Source organism: Halichoerus grypus, chromosome X, assembly GCF_964656455.1.
Source record: "Halichoerus grypus chromosome X, mHalGry1.hap1.1, whole genome shotgun sequence".
NCBI lineage: Eukaryota > Metazoa > Chordata > Mammalia > Carnivora > Phocidae > Halichoerus > Halichoerus grypus.
Window position 1 is genome coordinate 77,348,931 of NC_135727.1, and position 21,525 is coordinate 77,370,455.

Consider the following 21,525-nt stretch of genomic DNA (forward strand, 5'->3'; position numbering starts at 1 on the left):
GTTCCAACTGGAAGAAAGAACAGTGTACAGAAACAGTGTTTTAGCTTCCGAAGACCTCCCTGTGCGTGGAAGCCGTTTAGGGTGTAGTGTGGATGAGAGTCACGGGACTTGTTCCATTTTGTAAAATCGGGGTAGAGACAGGCCCGTACAAATGGCAGCTCACCAATCAAATCATGGTTATGGGGCTAGTAGCATTGCCCAGGGGGTGCGTGCAGCCTGAAAGCCAGCCACCTAACTCGAAGGAAAAACTCGGTACAGAATCCGTGCTTATTGAAAACAGCCGCCCCTGAGGGTGGAAGCATTTTGTTGTGTGCATGCCTGAGAGCACTGCAAGGGAGTCCAAAGCTCATTACGAGTGAGACTCAGGCCCCAGCAAAGGCAAGACAAGACTCCCGGTGTGTTTCATTTAGCTAGCACAGCGGCCCTACTTTTGCATAGAAGTCGAATCGCTAGAATTCTAACTCGAAGAAACAAGAGTGTACAGAAACACTGTTTTATCTTCCGACGACCTCTCTGTGGGAGGAAGCCGTTTAGGGTGTACTGTGGGTGAGAGCCTGGGGATGAGTTCCATTTCGTAAAATCGGGGTAGAGACAGGCCGGTACAGAAGGCAGCTCACAAATCACATCATGGTTATGGGGCTAGTAGCGTTGCCCCAGGGGAGCGTGCAGGCTGAAATTCAGCCACCTACCTCGAAGGAAAAACTCGCTAGAGAATCCGTGCTTCAGCAAAAACAGCCGCTCCGGAGGGTGGAAGCATTTTGTTGTGTGCGTGCGTGAGAGCACTGCCAGGGAGTCTAAAGCTCTTACGAATGAGACTCAGGCCCCACCAAAAGGCAGGACAAGACTCCCGGTGTGTTTGACCTAGCATGCACTGCGGCCCTACTTTTGCATTGAAGTCTAATCGGTAGGGTTCTAACTCGAACAAACAACCGTGTACAGAAACAGGGTTTTAGCTTCCGACGACCTCTCTGTGGGAGGAAGCCGTTTAGGGTGTACTGTGTGTGAGAGCCTGGGGATAGGTTCCATTTCGTAAAATCGGGGTAGAGACAGGCCGGAACAGAAGGCAGCTCACAAATCACATCATGTTTATGGGGCTAGGAGCGTGGCCACGGGGGAGCGTGCAGGCTGAAAGTCAGCCACCTAACACGAAGGAAACCTCGGTAGAGAATCCGTGCTTCAGCGACAACAGCCGCTACTGAGGGCGGAAGCATTTTGTTGTGTGCGTGCGTGAGAGCACTGAAAGGGATTCCAAACCTTTTCACGAGTGAAACTCAGGCCCCAGCAAAAGGCAGAACAACACTCCCCATGTGTTTGACTAAGCTAGCACAGCGGCCCTACTTTTGCATTGAAGTCTAATCAGTAGGGTTCTACTCGAACAAACAACAGTGTCCAGAAACAGGGTTTTAGCTTCCAATGACCTCTCTGTGGGAGGAAGAAGTTTCGGGTTTAGTTTGGGTGAGAGCCACAGGACTGGTTCCACTTCGGAAAATCGGGGTAGAGACAGGTCGGTACCGAAGGCAGCTCACAAATCACATCATGGTTATGGGGCTAGTAGCATTGCCCCGGGTTGTGCGTGGAGGCTGAAAGCCAGCCACCTAACTCGAAGGAAAAACTCGGTAGAGGATCTGTGCTTCATTGAAAACAGCCCCTCCTGAGGGTGGAAGCATTTTGTTGTGCGCATGCCTGAGAGCACTGCAAGGGAGTCCAAAGCTCTTTACGCGTGAGACTCAGGCCCCATCAAAGGCAAGACAAGACTCCCGGTGTGTTTCATTTAGCTAGCACAGCGGCCCTACTTTTGCATGGAAGTCTAATCGCTAGCATTCTAACTCGAAGAACCAACAGGGTACAGAAACAGTGTTTTAGCTTCCGACGACCTCTCTGTGGGAGGAAGCAGTTTAGGGTGTAGTGTGGGTGAGAGTCACGGGACTGGTGCCATTTCGTAAAATCGGGGTAGAGACAGGCCCGTACAAATGGCAGCTCACAAATCAAATCATGGTTATGGGGCTAGTAGCGTTGCCCCCGCGGAGTGCGCAGGCTGATATTCAGCCACCCATCTCGAAGGAAAACCTCGGTAGAGAACCTGTGCTTCATTGAAAACAGCCGCTCCTGAGGGTGGAATCCTTTAGTTGTGTGCGTGGGTGCGAGCACTGCAAGGGAGTACGAAGCTTTTTACGAGCGCGACTCAGGCCCCAGCCAAAGGCAGGACAAGACTCCCCATGTGTTTGTTTTAGCTAGCACCGCGGCCCTACTTTTGCATGGAAATCTAATCGCAAGCGTTCCAACTGGAAGAAAGAACAGTGTACAGAAACAGTGTTTTAGCTTCCGAAGACCTCCCTGTGCGTGGAAGCCGTTTAGGGTGTAGTGTGGATGAGAGTCACGGGACTTGTTCCATTTTGTAAAATCGGGGTAGAGACAGGCCCGTACAAATGGCAGCTCACCAATCAAATCATGGTTATGGGGCTAGTAGCATTGCCCAGGGGGTGCGTGCAGCCTGAAAGCCAGCCACCTAACTCGAAGGAAAAACTCGGTACAGAATCCGTGCTTATTGAAAACAGCCGCCCCTGAGGGTGGAAGCATTTTGTTGTGTGCATGCCTGAGAGCACTGCAAGGGAGTCCAAAGCTCATTACGAGTGAGACTCAGGCCCCAGCAAAGGCAAGACAAGACTCCCGGTGTGTTTCATTTAGCTAGCACAGCGGCCCTACTTTTGCATAGAAGTCGAATCGCTAGAATTCTAACTCGAAGAAACAAGAGTGTACAGAAACACTGTTTTATCTTCCGACGACCTCTCTGTGGGAGGAAGCCGTTTAGGGTGTACTGTGGGTGAGAGCCTGGGGATGAGTTCCATTTCGTAAAATCGGGGTAGAGACAGGCCGGTACAGAAGGCAGCTCACAAATCACATCATGGTTATGGGGCTAGTAGCGGTGCCCCAGGGGAGCGTGCAGGCTGAAATTCAGCCACCTACCTCGAAGGAAAAACTCGCTAGAGAATCCGTGCTTCAGCAAAAAGAGCCGCTCCGGAGGGTGGAAGCATTTTGTTGTGTGCGTGCGTGAGAGCACTGCCAGGGAGTCTAAAGCTCTTACGAATGAGACTCAGGCCCCACCAAAAGGCAGGACAAGACTCCCGGTGTGTTTGACCTAGCATGCACTGCGGCCCTACTTTTGCATTGAAGTCTAATCGGTAGGGTTCTAACTCGAACAAACAACCGTGTACAGAAACAGGGTTTTAGCTTCCGACGACCTCTCTGTGGGAGGAAGCCGTTTAGGGTGTACTGTGTGTGAGAGCCTGGGGATGGGTTCCATTTCGTAAAATCGGGGTAGAGACAGGCCGGAACAGAAGGCAGCTCACAAATCACATCATGTTTATGGGGCTAGGAGCGTGGCCACGGGGGAGCGTGCAGGCTGAAAGTCAGCCACCTAACACGAAGGAAACCTCGGTAGAGAATCCGTGCTTCAGCGACAACAGCCGCTACTGAGGGCGGAAGCATTTTGTTGTGTGCGTGCGTGAGAGCACTGAAAGGGATTCCAAACCTTTTCACGAGTGAAACTCAGGCCCCAGCAAAAGGCAGAACAACACTCCCCATGTGTTTGACTAAGCTAGCACAGCGGCCCTACTTTTGCATTGAAGTCTAATCAGTAGGGTTCTACTCGAACAAACAACAGTGTCCAGAAACAGGGTTTTAGCTTCCAATGACCTCTCTGTGGGAGGAAGAAGTTTCGGGTTTAGTTTGGGTGAGAGCCACAGGACTGGTTCCACTTCGGAAAATCGGGGTAGAGACAGGTCGGTACCGAAGGCAGCTCACAAATCACATCATGGTTATGGGGCTAGTAGCATTGCCCCGGGTTGTGCGTGGAGGCTGAAAGCCAGCCACCTAACTCGAAGGAAAAACTCGGTAGAGGATCTGTGCTTCATTGAAAACAGCCCCTCCTGAGGGTGGAAGCATTTTGTTGTGCGCATGCCTGAGAGCACTGCAAGGGAGTCCAAAGCTCTTTACGCGTGAGACTCAGGCCCCATCAAAGGCAAGACAAGACTCCCGGTGTGTTTCATTTAGCTAGCACAGCGGCCCTACTTTTGCATGGAAGTCTAATCGCTAGCATTCTAACTCGAAGAACCAACAGGGTACAGAAACAGTGTTTTAGCTTCCGACGACCTCTCTGTGGGAGGAAGCAGTTTAGGGTGTAGTGTGGGTGAGAGTCACGGGACTGGTGCCATTTCGTAAAATCGGGGTAGAGACAGGCCCGTACAAATGGCAGCTCACAAATCAAATCATGGTTATGGGGCTAGTAGCGTTGCCCCCGCGGAGTGCGCAGGCTGATATTCAGCCACCCATCTCGAAGGAAAACCTCGGTAGAGAACCTGTGCTTCATTGAAAACAGCCGCTCCTGAGGGTGGAATCCTTTAGTTGTGTGCGTGGGTGCGAGCACTGCAAGGGAGTACGAAGCTTTTTACGAGCGCGACTCAGGCCCCAGCCAAAGGCAGGACAAGACTCCCCATGTGTTTGTTTTAGCTAGCACTGCGGCCCTACTTTTGCATGGAAATCTAATCGCAAGCGTTCCAACTGGAAGAAAGAACAGTGTACAGAAACAGTGTTTTAGCTTCCGAAGACCTCCCTGTGCGTGGAAGCCGTTTAGGGTGTAGTGTGGATGAGAGTCACGGGACTTGTTCCATTTTGTAAAATCGGGGTAGAGACAGGCCCGTACAAATGGCAGCTCACCAATCAAATCATGGTTATGGGGCTAGTAGCATTGCCCAGGGGGTGCGTGCAGCCTGAAAGCCAGCCACCTAACTCGAAGGAAAAACTCGGTACAGAATCCGTGCTTATTGAAAACAGCCGCCCCTGAGGGTGGAAGCATTTTGTTGTGTGCATGCCTGAGAGCACTGCAAGGGAGTCCAAAGCTCATTACGAGTGAGACTCAGGCCCCAGCAAAGGCAAGACAAGACTCCCGGTGTGTTTCATTTAGCTAGCACAGCGGCCCTACTTTTGCATAGAAGTCGAATCGCTAGAATTCTAACTCGAAGAAACAAGAGTGTACAGAAACACTGTTTTATCTTCCGACGACCTCTCTGTGGGAGGAAGCCGTTTAGGGTGTACTGTGGGTGAGAGCCTGGGGATGAGTTCCATTTCGTAAAATCGGGGTAGAGACAGGCCGGTACAGAAGGCAGCTCACAAATCACATCATGGTTATGGGGCTAGTAGCGGTGCCCCAGGGGAGCGTGCAGGCTGAAATTCAGCCACCTACCTCGAAGGAAAAACTCGCTAGAGAATCCGTGCTTCAGCAAAAAGAGCCGCTCCGGAGGGTGGAAGCATTTTGTTGTGTGCGTGCGTGAGAGCACTGCCAGGGAGTCTAAAGCTCTTACGAATGAGACTCAGGCCCCACCAAAAGGCAGGACAAGACTCCCGGTGTGTTTGACCTAGCATGCACTGCGGCCCTACTTTTGCATTGAAGTCTAATCGGTAGGGTTCTAACTCGAACAAACAACCGTGTACAGAAACAGGGTTTTGGCTTCCGACGACCTCTCTGTGGGAGGAAGCCGTTTAGGGTGTACTGTGTGTGAGAGCCTGGGGATGGGTTCCATTTCGTAAAATCGGGGTAGAGACAGGCCGGAACAGAAGGCAGCTCACAAATCACATCATGTTTATGGGGCTAGGAGCGTGGCCACGGGGGAGCGTGCAGGCTGAAAGTCAGCCACCTAACACGAAGGAAACCTCGGTAGAGAATCCGTGCTTCAGCGACAACAGCCGCTACTGAGGGCGGAAGCATTTTGTTGTGTGCGTGCGTGAGAGCACTGAAAGGGATTCCAAACCTTTTCACGAGTGAAACTCAGGCCCCAGCAAAAGGCAGAACAACACTCCCCATGTGTTTGACTAAGCTAGCACAGCGGCCCTACTTTTGCATTGAAGTCTAATCAGTAGGGTTCTACTCGAACAAACAACAGTGTCCAGAAACAGGGTTTTAGCTTCCAATGACCTCTCTGTGGGAGGAAGAAGTTTCGGGTTTAGTTTGGGTGAGAGCCACAGGACTGGTTCCACTTCGGAAAATCGGGGTAGAGACAGGTCGGTACCGAAGGCAGCTCACAAATCACATCATGGTTATGGGGCTAGTAGCATTGCCCCGGGTTGTGCGTGGAGGCTGAAAGCCAGCCACCTAACTCGAAGGAAAAACTCGGTAGAGGATCTGTGCTTCATTGAAAACAGCCCCTCCTGAGGGTGGAAGCATTTTGTTGTGCGCATGCCTGAGAGCACTGCAAGGGAGTCCAAAGCTCTTTACGCGTGAGACTCAGGCCCCATCAAAGGCAAGACAAGACTCCCGGTGTGTTTCATTTAGCTAGCACAGCGGCCCTACTTTTGCATGGAAGTCTAATCGCTAGCATTCTAACTCGAAGAACCAACAGGGTACAGAAACAGTGTTTTAGCTTCCGACGACCTCTCTGTGGGAGGAAGCAGTTTAGGGTGTAGTGTGGGTGAGAGTCACGGGACTGGTGCCATTTCGTAAAATCGGGGTAGAGACAGGCCCGTACAAATGGCAGCTCACAAATCAAATCATGGTTATGGGGCTAGTAGCGTTGCCCCCGCGGAGTGCGCAGGCTGATATTCAGCCACCCATCTCGAAGGAAAAACTCGGTAGAGAACCTGTGCTTCATTGAAAACAGCCGCTCCTGAGGGTGGAATCCTTTAGTTGTGTGCGTGGGTGCGAGCACTGCAAGGGAGTACGAAGCTTTTTACGAGCGCGACTCAGGCCCCAGCCAAAGGCAGGACAAGACTCCCCATGTGTTTGTTTTAGCTAGCACTGCGGCCCTACTTTTGCATGGAAATCTAATCGCAAGCGTTCCAACTGGAAGAAAGAACAGTGTACAGAAACAGTGTTTTAGCTTCCGAAGACCTCCCTGTGCGTGGAAGCCGTTTAGGGTGTAGTGTGGATGAGAGTCACGGGACTTGTTCCATTTTGTAAAATCGGGGTAGAGACAGGCCCGTACAAATGGCAGCTCACCAATCAAATCATGGTTATGGGGCTAGTAGCATTGCCCAGGGGGTGCGTGCAGCCTGAAAGCCAGCCACCTAACTCGAAGGAAAAACTCGGTACAGAATCCGTGCTTATTGAAAACAGCCGCCCCTGAGGGTGGAAGCATTTTGTTGTGTGCATGCCTGAGAGCACTGCAAGGGAGTCCAAAGCTCATTACGAGTGAGACTCAGGCCCCAGCAAAGGCAAGACAAGACTCCCGGTGTGTTTCATTTAGCTAGCACAGCGGCCCTACTTTTGCATAGAAGTCGAATCGCTAGAATTCTAACTCGAAGAAACAAGAGTGTACAGAAACACTGTTTTATCTTCCGACGACCTCTCTGTGGGAGGAAGCCGTTTAGGGTGTACTGTGGGTGAGAGCCTGGGGATGAGTTCCATTTCGTAAAATCGGGGTAGAGACAGGCCGGTACAGAAGGCAGCTCACAAATCACATCATGGTTATGGGGCTAGTAGCGGTGCCCCAGGGGAGCGTGCAGGCTGAAATTCAGCCACCTACCTCGAAGGAAAAACTCGCTAGAGAATCCGTGCTTCAGCAAAAAGAGCCGCTCCGGAGGGTGGAAGCATTTTGTTGTGTGCGTGCGTGAGAGCACTGCCAGGGAGTCTAAAGCTCTTACGAATGAGACTCAGGCCCCACCAAAAGGCAGGACAAGACTCCCGGTGTGTTTGACCTAGCATGCACTGCGGCCCTACTTTTGCATTGAAGTCTAATCGGTAGGGTTCTAACTCGAACAAACAACCGTGTACAGAAACAGGGTTTTGGCTTCCGACGACCTCTCTGTGGGAGGAAGCCGTTTAGGGTGTACTGTGTGTGAGAGCCTGGGGATGGGTTCCATTTCGTAAAATCGGGGTAGAGACAGGCCGGAACAGAAGGCAGCTCACAAATCACATCATGTTTATGGGGCTAGGAGCGTGGCCACGGGGGAGCGTGCAGGCTGAAAGTCAGCCACCTAACACGAAGGAAACCTCGGTAGAGAATCCGTGCTTCAGCGACAACAGCCGCTACTGAGGGCGGAAGCATTTTGTTGTGTGCGTGCGTGAGAGCACTGAAAGGGATTCCAAACCTTTTCACGAGTGAAACTCAGGCCCCAGCAAAAGGCAGAACAACACTCCCCATGTGTTTGACTAAGCTAGCACAGCGGCCCTACTTTTGCATTGAAGTCTAATCAGTAGGGTTCTACTCGAACAAACAACAGTGTCCAGAAACAGGGTTTTAGCTTCCAATGACCTCTCTGTGGGAGGAAGAAGTTTCGGGTTTAGTTTGGGTGAGAGCCACAGGACTGGTTCCACTTCGGAAAATCGGGGTAGAGACAGGTCGGTACCGAAGGCAGCTCACAAATCACATCATGGTTATGGGGCTAGTAGCATTGCCCCGGGTTGTGCGTGGAGGCTGAAAGCCAGCCACCTAACTCGAAGGAAAAACTCGGTAGAGGATCTGTGCTTCATTGAAAACAGCCCCTCCTGAGGGTGGAAGCATTTTGTTGTGCGCATGCCTGAGAGCACTGCAAGGGAGTCCAAAGCTCTTTACGCGTGAGACTCAGGCCCCATCAAAGGCAAGACAAGACTCCCGGTGTGTTTCATTTAGCTAGCACAGCGGCCCTACTTTTGCATGGAAGTCTAATCGCTAGCATTCTAACTCGAAGAACCAACAGGGTACAGAAACAGTGTTTTAGCTTCCGACGACCTCTCTGTGGGAGGAAGCAGTTTAGGGTGTAGTGTGGGTGAGAGTCACGGGACTGGTGCCATTTCGTAAAATCGGGGTAGAGACAGGCCCGTACAAATGGCAGCTCACAAATCAAATCATGGTTATGGGGCTAGTAGCGTTGCCCCCGCGGAGTGCGCAGGCTGATATTCAGCCACCCATCTCGAAGGAAAAACTCGGTAGAGAATCTGTGCTTCATTGAAAACAGCCGCTCCTGAGGGTGGAATCCTTTAGTTGTGTGCGTGGGTGCGAGCACTGCAAGGGAGTACGAAGCTTTTTACGAGCGCGACTCAGGCCCCAGCCAAAGGCAGGACAAGACTCCCCATGTGTTTGTTTTAGCTAGCACTGCGGCCCTACTTTTGCATGGAAATCTAATCGCAAGCGTTCCAACTGGAAGAAAGAACAGTGTACAGAAACAGTGTTTTAGCTTCCGAAGACCTCCCTGTGCGTGGAAGCCGTTTAGGGTGTAGTGTGGATGAGAGTCACGGGACTTGTTCCATTTTGTAAAATCGGGGTAGAGACAGGCCCGTACAAATGGCAGCTCACCAATCAAATCATGGTTATGGGGCTAGTAGCATTGCCCAGGGGGTGCGTGCAGCCTGAAAGCCAGCCACCTAACTCGAAGGAAAAACTCGGTACAGAATCCGTGCTTATTGAAAACAGCCGCCCCTGAGGGTGGAAGCATTTTGTTGTGTGCATGCCTGAGAGCACTGCAAGGGAGTCCAAAGCTCATTACGAGAGAGACTCAGGCCCCAGCAAAGGCAAGACAAGACTCCCGGTGTGTTTCATTTAGCTAGCACAGCGGCCCTACTTTTGCATAGAAGTCGAATCGCTAGAATTCTAACTCGAAGAAACAAGAGTGTACAGAAACACTGTTTTATCTTCCGACGACCTCTCTGTGGGAGGAAGCCGTTTAGGGTGTACTGTGGGTGAGAGCCTGGGGATGAGTTCCATTTCGTAAAATCGGGGTAGAGACAGGCCGGTACAGAAGGCAGCTCACAAATCACATCATGGTTATGGGGCTAGTAGCGGTGCCCCAGGGGAGCGTGCAGGCTGAAATTCAGCCACCTACCTCGAAGGAAAAACTCGCTAGAGAATCCGTGCTTCAGCAAAAAGAGCCGCTCCGGAGGGTGGAAGCATTTTGTTGTGTGCGTGCGTGAGAGCACTGCCAGGGAGTCTAAAGCTCTTACGAATGAGACTCAGGCCCCACCAAAAGGCAGGACAAGACTCCCGGTGTGTTTGACCTAGCATGCACTGCGGCCCTACTTTTGCATTGAAGTCTAATCGGTAGGGTTCTAACTCGAACAAACAACCGTGTACAGAAACAGGGTTTTGGCTTCCGACGACCTCTCTGTGGGAGGAAGCCGTTTAGGGTGTACTGTGTGTGAGAGCCTGGGGATGGGTTCCATTTCGTAAAATCGGGGTAGAGACAGGCCGGAACAGAAGGCAGCTCACAAATCACATCATGTTTATGGGGCTAGGAGCGTGGCCACGGGGGAGCGTGCAGGCTGAAAGTCAGCCACCTAACACGAAGGAAACCTCGGTAGAGAATCCGTGCTTCAGCGACAACAGCCGCTACTGAGGGCGGAAGCATTTTGTTGTGTGCGTGCGTGAGAGCACTGAAAGGGATTCCAAACCTTTTCACGAGTGAAACTCAGGCCCCAGCAAAAGGCAGAACAACACTCCCCATGTGTTTGACTAAGCTAGCACAGCGGCCCTACTTTTGCATTGAAGTCTAATCAGTAGGGTTCTACTCGAACAAACAACAGTGTCCAGAAACAGGGTTTTAGCTTCCAATGACCTCTCTGTGGGAGGAAGAAGTTTCGGGTTTAGTTTGGGTGAGAGCCACAGGACTGGTTCCACTTCGGAAAATCGGGGTAGAGACAGGTCGGTACCGAAGGCAGCTCACAAATCACATCATGGTTATGGGGCTAGTAGCATTGCCCCGGGTTGTGCGTGGAGGCTGAAAGCCAGCCACCTAACTCGAAGGAAAAACTCGGTAGAGGATCTGTGCTTCATTGAAAACAGCCCCTCCTGAGGGTGGAAGCATTTTGTTGTGCGCATGCCTGAGAGCACTGCAAGGGAGTCCAAAGCTCTTTACGCGTGAGACTCAGGCCCCATCAAAGGCAAGACAAGACTCCCGGTGTGTTTCATTTAGCTAGCACAGCGGCCCTACTTTTGCATGGAAGTCTAATCGCTAGCATTCTAACTCGAAGAACCAACAGGGTACAGAAACAGTGTTTTAGCTTCCGACGACCTCTCTGTGGGAGGAAGCAGTTTAGGGTGTAGTGTGGGTGAGAGTCACGGGACTGGTGCCATTTCATAAAATCGGGGTAGAGACAGGCCCGTACAAATGGCAGCTCACAAATCAAATCATGGTTATGGGGCTAGTAGCGTTGCCCCCGCGGAGTGCGCAGGCTGATATTCAGCCACCCATCTCGAAGGAAAAACTCGGTAGAGAACCTGTGCTTCATTGAAAACAGCCGCTCCTGAGGGTGGAATCCTTTAGTTGTGTGCGTGGGTGCGAGCACTGCAAGGGAGTACGAAGCTTTTTACGAGCGCGACTCAGGCCCCAGCCAAAGGCAGGACAAGACTCCCCATGTGTTTGTTTTAGCTAGCACTGCGGCCCTACTTTTGCATGGAAATCTAATCGCAAGCGTTCCAACTGGAAGAAAGAACAGTGTACAGAAACAGTGTTTTAGCTTCCGAAGACCTCCCTGTGCGTGGAAGCCGTTTAGGGTGTAGTGTGGATGAGAGTCACGGGACTTGTTCCATTTTGTAAAATCGGGGTAGAGACAGGCCCGTACAAATGGCAGCTCACCAATCAAATCATGGTTATGGGGCTAGTAGCATTGCCCAGGGGGTGCGTGCAGCCTGAAAGCCAGCCACCTAACTCGAAGGAAAAACTCGGTACAGAATCCGTGCTTATTGAAAACAGCCGCCCCTGAGGGTGGAAGCATTTTGTTGTGTGCATGCCTGAGAGCACTGCAAGGGAGTCCAAAGCTCATTACGAGTGAGACTCAGGCCCCAGCAAAGGCAAGACAAGACTCCCGGTGTGTTTCATTTAGCTAGCACAGCGGCCCTACTTTTGCATAGAAGTCGAATCGCTAGAATTCTAACTCGAAGAAACAAGAGTGTACAGAAACACTGTTTTATCTTCCGACGACCTCTCTGTGGGAGGAAGCCGTTTAGGGTGTACTGTGGGTGAGAGCCTGGGGATGAGTTCCATTTCGTAAAATCGGGGTAGAGACAGGCCGGTACAGAAGGCAGCTCACAAATCACATCATGGTTATGGGGCTAGTAGCGGTGCCCCATGGGAGCGTGCAGGCTGAAATTCAGCCACCTACCTCGAAGGAAAAACTCGCTAGAGAATCCGTGCTTCAGCAAAAAGAGCCGCTCCGGAGGGTGGAAGCATTTTGTTGTGTGCGTGCGTGAGAGCACTGCCAGGGAGTCTAAAGCTCTTACGAATGAGACTCAGGCCCCACCAAAAGGCAGGACAAGACTCCCGGTGTGTTTGACCTAGCATGCACTGCGGCCCTACTTTTGCATTGAAGTCTAATCGGTAGGGTTCTAACTCGAACAAACAACCGTGTACAGAAACAGGGTTTTGGCTTCCGACGACCTCTCTGTGGGAGGAAGCCGTTTAGGGTGTACTGTGTGTGAGAGCCTGGGGATGGGTTCCATTTCGTAAAATCGGGGTAGAGACAGGCCGGAACAGAAGGCAGCTCACAAATCACATCATGTTTATGGGGCTAGGAGCGTGGCCACGGGGGAGCGTGCAGGCTGAAAGTCAGCCACCTAACACGAAGGAAACCTCGGTAGAGAATCCGTGCTTCAGCGACAACAGCCGCTACTGAGGGCGGAAGCATTTTGTTGTGTGCGTGCGTGAGAGCACTGAAAGGGATTCCAAACCTTTTCACGAGTGAAACTCAGGCCCCAGCAAAAGGCAGAACAACACTCCCCATGTGTTTGACTAAGCTAGCACAGCGGCCCTACTTTTGCATTGAAGTCTAATCAGTAGGGTTCTACTCGAACAAACAACAGTGTCCAGAAACAGGGTTTTAGCTTCCAATGACCTCTCTGTGGGAGGAAGAAGTTTCGGGTTTAGTTTGGGTGAGAGCCACAGGACTGGTTCCACTTCGGAAAATCGGGGTAGAGACAGGTCGGTACCGAAGGCAGCTCACAAATCACATCATGGTTATGGGGCTAGTAGCATTGCCCCGGGTTGTGCGTGGAGGCTGAAAGCCAGCCACCTAACTCGAAGGAAAAACTCGGTAGAGGATCTGTGCTTCATTGAAAACAGCCCCTCCTGAGGGTGGAAGCATTTTGTTGTGCGCATGCCTGAGAGCACTGCAAGGGAGTCCAAAGCTCTTTACGCGTGAGACTCAGGCCCCATCAAAGGCAAGACAAGACTCCCGGTGTGTTTCATTTAGCTAGCACAGCGGCCCTACTTTTGCATGGAAGTCTAATCGCTAGCATTCTAACTCGAAGAACCAACAGGGTACAGAAACAGTGTTTTAGCTTCCGACGACCTCTCTGTGGGAGGAAGCAGTTTAGGGTGTAGTGTGGGTGAGAGTCACGGGACTGGTGCCATTTCGTAAAATCGGGGTAGAGACAGGCCCGTACAAATGGCAGCTCACAAATCAAATCATGGTTATGGGGCTAGTAGCGTTGCCCCCGCGGAGTGCGCAGGCTGATATTCAGCCACCCATCTCGAAGGAAAAACTCGGTAGAGAACCTGTGCTTCATTGAAAACAGCCGCTCCTGAGGGTGGAATCCTTTAGTTGTGTGCGTGGGTGCGAGCACTGCAAGGGAGTACGAAGCTTTTTACGAGCGCGACTCAGGCCCCAGCCAAAGGCAGGACAAGACTCCCCATGTGTTTGTTTTAGCTAGCACTGCGGCCCTACTTTTGCATGGAAATCTAATCGCAAGCGTTCCAACTGGAAGAAAGAACAGTGTACAGAAACAGTGTTTTAGCTTCCGAAGACCTCCCTGTGCGTGGAAGCCGTTTAGGGTGTAGTGTGGATGAGAGTCACGGGACTTGTTCCATTTTGTAAAATCGGGGTAGAGACAGGCCCGTACAAATGGCAGCTCACCAATCAAATCATGGTTATGGGGCTAGTAGCATTGCCCAGGGGGTGCGTGCAGCCTGAAAGCCAGCCACCTAACTCGAAGGAAAAACTCGGTACAGAATCCGTGCTTATTGAAAACAGCCGCCCCTGAGGGTGGAAGCATTTTGTTGTGTGCATGCCTGAGAGCACTGCAAGGGAGTCCAAAGCTCATTACGAGTGAGACTCAGGCCCCAGCAAAGGCAAGACAAGACTCCCGGTGTGTTTCATTTAGCTAGCACAGCGGCCCTACTTTTGCATAGAAGTCGAATCGCTAGAATTCTAACTCGAAGAAACAAGAGTGTACAGAAACACTGTTTTATCTTCCGACGACCTCTCTGTGGGAGGAAGCCGTTTAGGGTGTACTGTGGGTGAGAGCCTGGGGATGAGTTCCATTTCGTAAAATCGGGGTAGAGACAGGCCGGTACAGAAGGCAGCTCACAAATCACATCATGGTTATGGGGCTAGTAGCGGTGCCCCAGGGGAGCGTGCAGGCTGAAATTCAGCCACCTACCTCGAAGGAAAAACTCGCTAGAGAATCCGTGCTTCAGCAAAAAGAGCCGCTCCGGAGGGTGGAAGCATTTTGTTGTGTGCGTGCGTGAGAGCACTGCCAGGGAGTCTAAAGCTCTTACGAATGAGACTCAGGCCCCACCAAAAGGCAGGACAAGACTCCCGGTGTGTTTGACCTAGCATGCACTGCGGCCCTACTTTTGCATTGAAGTCTAATCGGTAGGGTTCTAACTCGAACAAACAACCGTGTACAGAAACAGGGTTTTAGCTTCCGACGACCTCTCTGTGGGAGGAAGCCGTTTAGGGTGTACTGTGTGTGAGAGCCTGGGGATGGGTTCCATTTCGTAAAATCGGGGTAGAGACAGGCCGGAACAGAAGGCAGCTCACAAATCACATCATGTTTATGGGGCTAGGAGCATGGCCACGGGGGAGCGTGCAGGCTGAAAGTCAGCCACCTAACACGAAGGAAACCTCGGTAGAGAATCCGTGCTTCAGCGACAACAGCCGCTACTGAGGGCGGAAGCATTTTGTTGTGTGCGTGCGTGAGAGCACTGAAAGGGATTCCAAACCTTTTCACGAGTGAAACTCAGGCCCCAGCAAAAGGCAGAACAACACTCCCCATGTGTTTGACTAAGCTAGCACAGCGGCCCTACTTTTGCATTGAAGTCTAATCAGTAGGGTTCTACTCGAACAAACAACAGTGTCCAGAAACAGGGTTTTAGCTTCCAATGACCTCTCTGTGGGAGGAAGAAGTTTCGGGTTTAGTTTGGGTGAGAGCCACAGGACTGGTTCCACTTCGGAAAATCGGGGTAGAGACAGGTCGGTACCGAAGGCAGCTCACAAATCACATCATGGTTATGGGGCTAGTAGCATTGCCCCGGGTTGTGCGTGGAGGCTGAAAGCCAGCCACCTAACTCGAAGGAAAAACTCGGTAGAGGATCTGTGCTTCATTGAAAACAGCCCCTCCTGAGGGTGGAAGCATTTTGTTGTGCGCATGCCTGAGAGCACTGCAAGGGAGTCCAAAGCTCTTTACGCGTGAGACTCAGGCCCCATCAAAGGCAAGACAAGACTCCCGGTGTGTTTCATTTAGCTAGCACAGCGGCCCTACTTTTGCATGGAAGTCTAATCGCTAGCATTCTAACTCGAAGAACCAACAGGGTACAGAAACAGTGTTTTAGCTTCCGACGACCTCTCTGTGGGAGGAAGCAGTTTAGGGTGTAGTGTGGGTGAGAGTCACGGGACTGGTGCCATTTCGTAAAATCGGGGTAGAGACAGGCCCGTACAAATGGCAGCTCACAAATCAAATCATGGTTATGGGGCTAGTAGCGTTGCCCCCGCGGAGTGCGCAGGCTGATATTCAGCCACCCATCTCGAAGGAAAACCTCGGTAGAGAACCTGTGCTTCATTGAAAACAGCCGCTCCTGAGGGTGGAATCCTTTAGTTGTGTGCGTGGGTGCGAGCACTGCAAGGGAGTACGAAGCTTTTTACGAGCGCGACTCAGGCCCCAGCCAAAGGCAGGACAAGACTCCCCATGTGTTTGTTTTAGCTAGCACCGCGGCCCTACTTTTGCATGGAAATCTAATCGCAAGCGTTCCAACTGGAAGAAAGAACAGTGTACAGAAACAGTGTTTTAGCTTCCGAAGACCTCCCTGTGCGTGGAAGCCGTTTAGGGTGTAGTGTGGATGAGAGTCACGGGACTTGTTCCATTTTGTAAAATCGGGGTAGAGACAGGCCCGTACAAATGGCAGCTCACCAATCAAATCATGGTTATGGGGCTAGTAGCATTGCCCAGGGGGTGCGTGCAGCCTGAAAGCCAGCCAACTAACTCGAAGGAAAAACTCGGTACAGAATCCGTGCTTATTGAAAACAGCCGCCCCTGAGGGTGGAAGCATTTTGTTGTGTGCATGCCTGAGAGCACTGCAAGGGAGTCCAAAGCTCATTACGAGTGAGACTCAGGCCCCAGCAAAGGCAAGACAAGACTCCCGGTGTGTTTCATTTAGCTAGCACAGCGGCCCTACTTTTGCATAGAAGTCGAATCGCTAGAATTCTAACTCGAAGAAACAAGAGTGTACAGAAACACTGTTTTATCTTCCGACGACCTCTCTGTGGGAGGAAGCCGTTTAGGGTGTACTGTGGGTGAGAGCCTGGGGATGAGTTCCATTTCGTAAAATCGGGGTAGAGACAGGCCGGTACAGAAGGCAGCTCACAAATCACATCATGGTTATGGGGCTAGTAGCGGTGCCCCAGGGGAGCGTGCAGGCTGAAATTCAGCCACCTACCTCGAAGGAAAAACTCGCTAGAGAATCCGTGCTTCAGCAAAAAGAGCCGCTCCGGAGGGTGGAAGCATTTTGTTGTGTGCGTGCGTGAGAGCACTGCCAGGGAGTCTAAAGCTCTTACGAATGAGACTCAGGCCCCACCAAAAGGCAGGACAAGACTCCCGGTGTGTTTGACCTAGCATGCACTGCGGCCCTACTTTTGCATTGAAGTCTAATCGGTAGGGTTCTAACTCGAACAAACAACCGTGTACAGAAACAGGGTTTTAGCTTCCGACGACCTCTCTGTGGGAGGAAGCCGTTTAGGGTGTACTGTGTGTGAGAGCCTGGGGATGGGTTCCATTTCGTAAAATCGGGGTAGAGACAGGCCGGAACAGAAGGCAGCTCACAAATCACATCATGTTTATGGGGCTAGGAGCGTGGCCACGGGGGAGCGTGCAGGCTGAAAGTCAGCCACCTAACACGAAGGAAACCTCGGTAGAGAATCCGTGCTTCAGCGACAACAGCCGCTACTGAGGGCGGAAGCATTTTGTTGTGTGCGTGCGTGAGAGCACTGAAAGGGATTCCAAACCTTTTCACGAGTGAAACTCAGGCCCCAGCAAAAGGCAGAACAACACTCCCCATGTGTTTGACTAAGCTAGCACAGCGGCCCTACTTTTGCATTGAAGTCTAATCAGTAGGGTTCTACTCGAACAAACAACAGTGTCCAGAAACAGGGTTTTAGCTTCCAATGACCTCTCTGTGGGAGGAAGAAGTTTCGGGTTTAGTTTGGGTGAGAGCCACAGGACTGGTTCCACTTCGGAAAATCGGGGTAGAGACAGGTCGGTACCGAAGGCAGCTCACAAATCACATCATGGTTATGGGGCTAGTAGCATTGCCCCGGGTTGTGCGTGGAGGCTGAAAGCCAGCCACCTAACTCGAAGGAAAAACTCGGTAGAGGATCTGTGCTTCATTGAAAACAGCCCCTCCTGAGGGTGGAAGCATTTTGTTGTGCGCATGCCTGAGAGCACTGCAAGGGAGTCCAAAGCTCTTTACGCGTGAGACTCAGGCCCCATCAAAGGCAAGACAAGACTCCCGGTGTGTTTCATTTAGCTAGCACAGCGGCCCTACTTTTGCATGGAAGTCTAATCGCTAGCATTCTAACTCGAAGAACCAACAGGGTACAGAAACAGTGTTTTAGCTTCCGACGACCTCTCTGTGGGAGGAAGCAGTTTAGGGTGTAGTGTGGGTGAGAGTCACGGGACTGGTGCCATTTCGTAAAATCGGGGTAGAGACAGGCCCGTACAAATGGCAGCTCACAAATCAAATCATGGTTATGGGGCTAGTAGCGTTGCCCCCGCGGAGTGCGCAGGCTGATATTCAGCCACCCATCTCGAAGGAAAACCTCGGTAGAGAACCTGTGCTTCATTGAAAACAGCCGCTCCTGAGGGTGGAATCCTTTAGTTGTGTGCGTGGGTGCGAGCACTGCAAGGGAGTACGAAGCTTTTTACGAGCGCGACTCAGGCCCCAGCCAAAGGCAGGACAAGACTCCCCATGTGTTTGTTTTAGCTAGCACTGCGGCCCTACTTTTGCATGGAAATCTAATCGCAAGCGTTCCAACTGGAAGAAAGAACAGTGTACAGAAACAGTGTTTTAGCTTCCGAAGACCTCCCTGTGCGTGGAAGCCGTTTAGGGTGTAGTGTGGATGAGAGTCACGGGACTTGTTCCATTTTGTAAAATCGGGGTAGAGACAGGCCCGTACAAATGGCAGCTCACCAATCAAATCATGGTTATGGGGCTAGTAGCATTGCCCAGGGGGTGCGTGCAGCCTGAAAGCCAGCCACCTAACTCGAAGGAAAAACTCGGTACAGAATCCGTGCTTATTGAAAACAGCCGCCCCTGAGGGTGGAAGCATTTTGTTGTGTGCATGCCTGAGAGCACTGCAAGGGAGTCCAAAGCTCATTACGAGTGAGACTCAGGCCCCAGCAAAGGCAAGACAAGACTCCCGGTGTGTTTCATTTAGCTAGCACAGCGGCCCTACTTTTGCATAGAAGTCGAATCGCTAGAATTCTAACTCGAAGAAACAAGAGTGTACAGAAACACTGTTTTATCTTCCGACGACCTCTCTGTGGGAGGAAGCCGTTTAGGGTGTACTGTGGGTGAGAGCCTGGGGATGAGTTCCATTTCGTAAAATCGGGGTAGAGACAGGCCGGTACAGAAGGCAGCTCACAAATCACATCATGGTTATGGGGCTAGTAGCGGTGCCCCAGGGGAGCGTGCAGGCTGAAATTCAGCCACCTACCTCGAAGGAAAAACTCGCTAGAGAATCCGTGCTTCAGCAAAAAGAGCCGCTCCGGAGGGTGGAAGCATTTTGTTGTGTGCGTGCGTGAGAGCACTGCCAGGGAGTCTAAAGCTCTTACGAATGAGACTCAGGCCCCACCAAAAGGCAGGACAAGACTCCCGGTGTGTTTGACCTAGCATGCACTGCGGCCCTACTTTTGCATTGAAGTCTAATCGGTAGGGTTCTAACTCGAACAAACAACCGTGTACAGAAACAGGGTTTTGGCTTCCGACGACCTCTCTGTGGGAGGAAGCCGTTTAGGGTGTACTGTGTGTGAGAGCCTGGGGATGGGTTCCATTTCGTAAAATCGGGGTAGAGACAGGCCGGAACAGAAGGCAGCTCACAAATCACATCATGTTTATGGGGCTAGGAGCGTGGCCACGGGGGAGCGTGCAGGCTGAAAGTCAGCCACCTAACACGAAGGAAACCTCGGTAGAGAATCCGTGCTTCAGCGACAACAGCCGCTACTGAGGGCGGAAGCATTTTGTTGTGTGCGTGCGTGAGAGCACTGAAAGGGATTCCAAACCTTTTCACGAGTGAAACTCAGGCCCCAGCAAAAGGCAGAACAACACTCCCCATGTGTTTGACTAAGCTAGCACAGCGGCCCTACTTTTGCATTGAAGTCTAATCAGTAGGGTTCTACTCGAACAAACAACAGTGTCCAGAAACAGGGTTTTAGCTTCCAATGACCTCTCTGTGGGAGGAAGAAGTTTCGGGTTTAGTTTGGGTGAGAGCCACAGGACTGGTTCCACTTCGGAAAATCGGGGTAGAGACAGGTCGGTACCGAAGGCAGCTCACAAATCACATCATGGTTATGGGGCTAGTAGCATTGCCCCGGGTTGTGCGTGGAGGCTGAAAGCCAGCCACCTAACTCGAAGGAAAAACTCGGTAGAGGATCTGTGCTTCATTGAAAACAGCCCCTCCTGAGGGTGGAAGCATTTTGTTGTGCGCATGCCTGAGAGCACTGCAAGGGAGTCCAAAGCTCTTTACGCGTGAGACTCAGGCCCCATCAAAGGCAAGACAAGACTCCCGGTGTGTTTCATTTAGCTAGCACAGCGGCCCTACTTTTGCATGGAAGTCTAATCGCTAGCATTCTAACTCGAAGAACCAACAGGGTACAGAAACAGTGTTTTAGCTTCCGACGACCTCTCTGTGGGAGGAAGCAGTTTAGGGTGTAGTGTGGGTGAGAGTCACGGGACTGGTGCCATTTCGTAAAATCGGGGTAGAGACAGGCCCGTACAAATGGCAGCTCACAAATCAAATCATGGTTATGGGGCTAGTAGCGTTGCCCCCGCGGAGTGCGCAGGCTGATATTCAGCCACCCATCTCGAAGGAAAAACTCGGTAGAGAACCTGTGCTTCATTGAAAACAGCCGCTCCTGAGGGTGGAATCCTTTAGTTGTGTGCGTGGGTGCGAGCACTGCAAGGGAGTACGAAGCTTTTTACGAGCGCGACTCAGGCCCCAGCCAAAGGCAGGACAAGACTCCCCATGTGTTTGTTTTAGCTAGCACTGCGGCCCTACTTTTGCATGGAAATCTAATCGCAAGCGTTCCAACTGGAAGAAAGAACAGTGTACAGAAACAGTGTTTTAGCTTCCGAAGACCTCCCTGTGCGTGGAAGCCGTTTAGGGTGTAGTGTGGATGAGAGTCACGGGACTTGTTCCATTTTGTAAAATCGGGGTAGAGACAGGCCCGTACAAATGGCAGCTCACCAATCAAATCATGGTTATGGGGCTAGTAGCATTGCCCAGGGGGTGCGTGCAGCCTGAAAGCCAGCCACCTAACTCGAAGGAAAAACTCGGTACAGAATCCGTGCTTATTGAAAACAGCCGCCCCTGAGGGTGGAAGCATTTTGTTGTGTGCATGCCTGAGAGCACTGCAAGGGAGTCCAAAGCTCATTACGAGAGAGACTCAGGCCCCAGCAAAGGCAAGACAAGACTCCCGGTGTGTTTCATTTAGCTAGCACAGCGGCCCTACTTTTGCATAGAAGTCGAATCGCTAGAATTCTAACTCGAAGAAACAAGAGTGTACAGAAACACTGTTTTATCTTCCGACGACCTCTCTGTGGGAGGAAGCCGTTTAGGGTGTACTGTGGGTGAGAGCCTGGGGATGAGTTCCATTTCGTAAAATCGGGGTAGAGACAGGCCGGTACAGAAGGCAGCTCACAAATCACATCATGGTTATGGGGCTAGTAGCGGTGCCCCAGGGGAGCGTGCAGGCTGAAATTCAGCCACCTACCTCGAAGGAAAAACTCGCTAGAGAATCCGTGCTTCAGCAAAAAGAGCCGCTCCGGAGGGTGGAAGCATTTTGTTGTGTGCGTGCGTGAGAGCACTGCCAGGGAGTCTAAAGCTCTTACGAATGAGACTCAGGCCCCACCAAAAGGCAGGACAAGACTCCCGGTGTGTTTGACCTAGCATGCACTGCGGCCCTACTTTTGCATTGAAGTCTAATCGGTAGGGTTCTAACTCGAACAAACAACCGTGTACAGAAACAGGGTTTTGGCTTCCGACGACCTCTCTGTGGGAGGAAGCCGTTTAGGGTGTACTGTGTGTGAGAGCCTGGGGATGGGTTCCATTTCGTAAAATCGGGGTAGAGACAG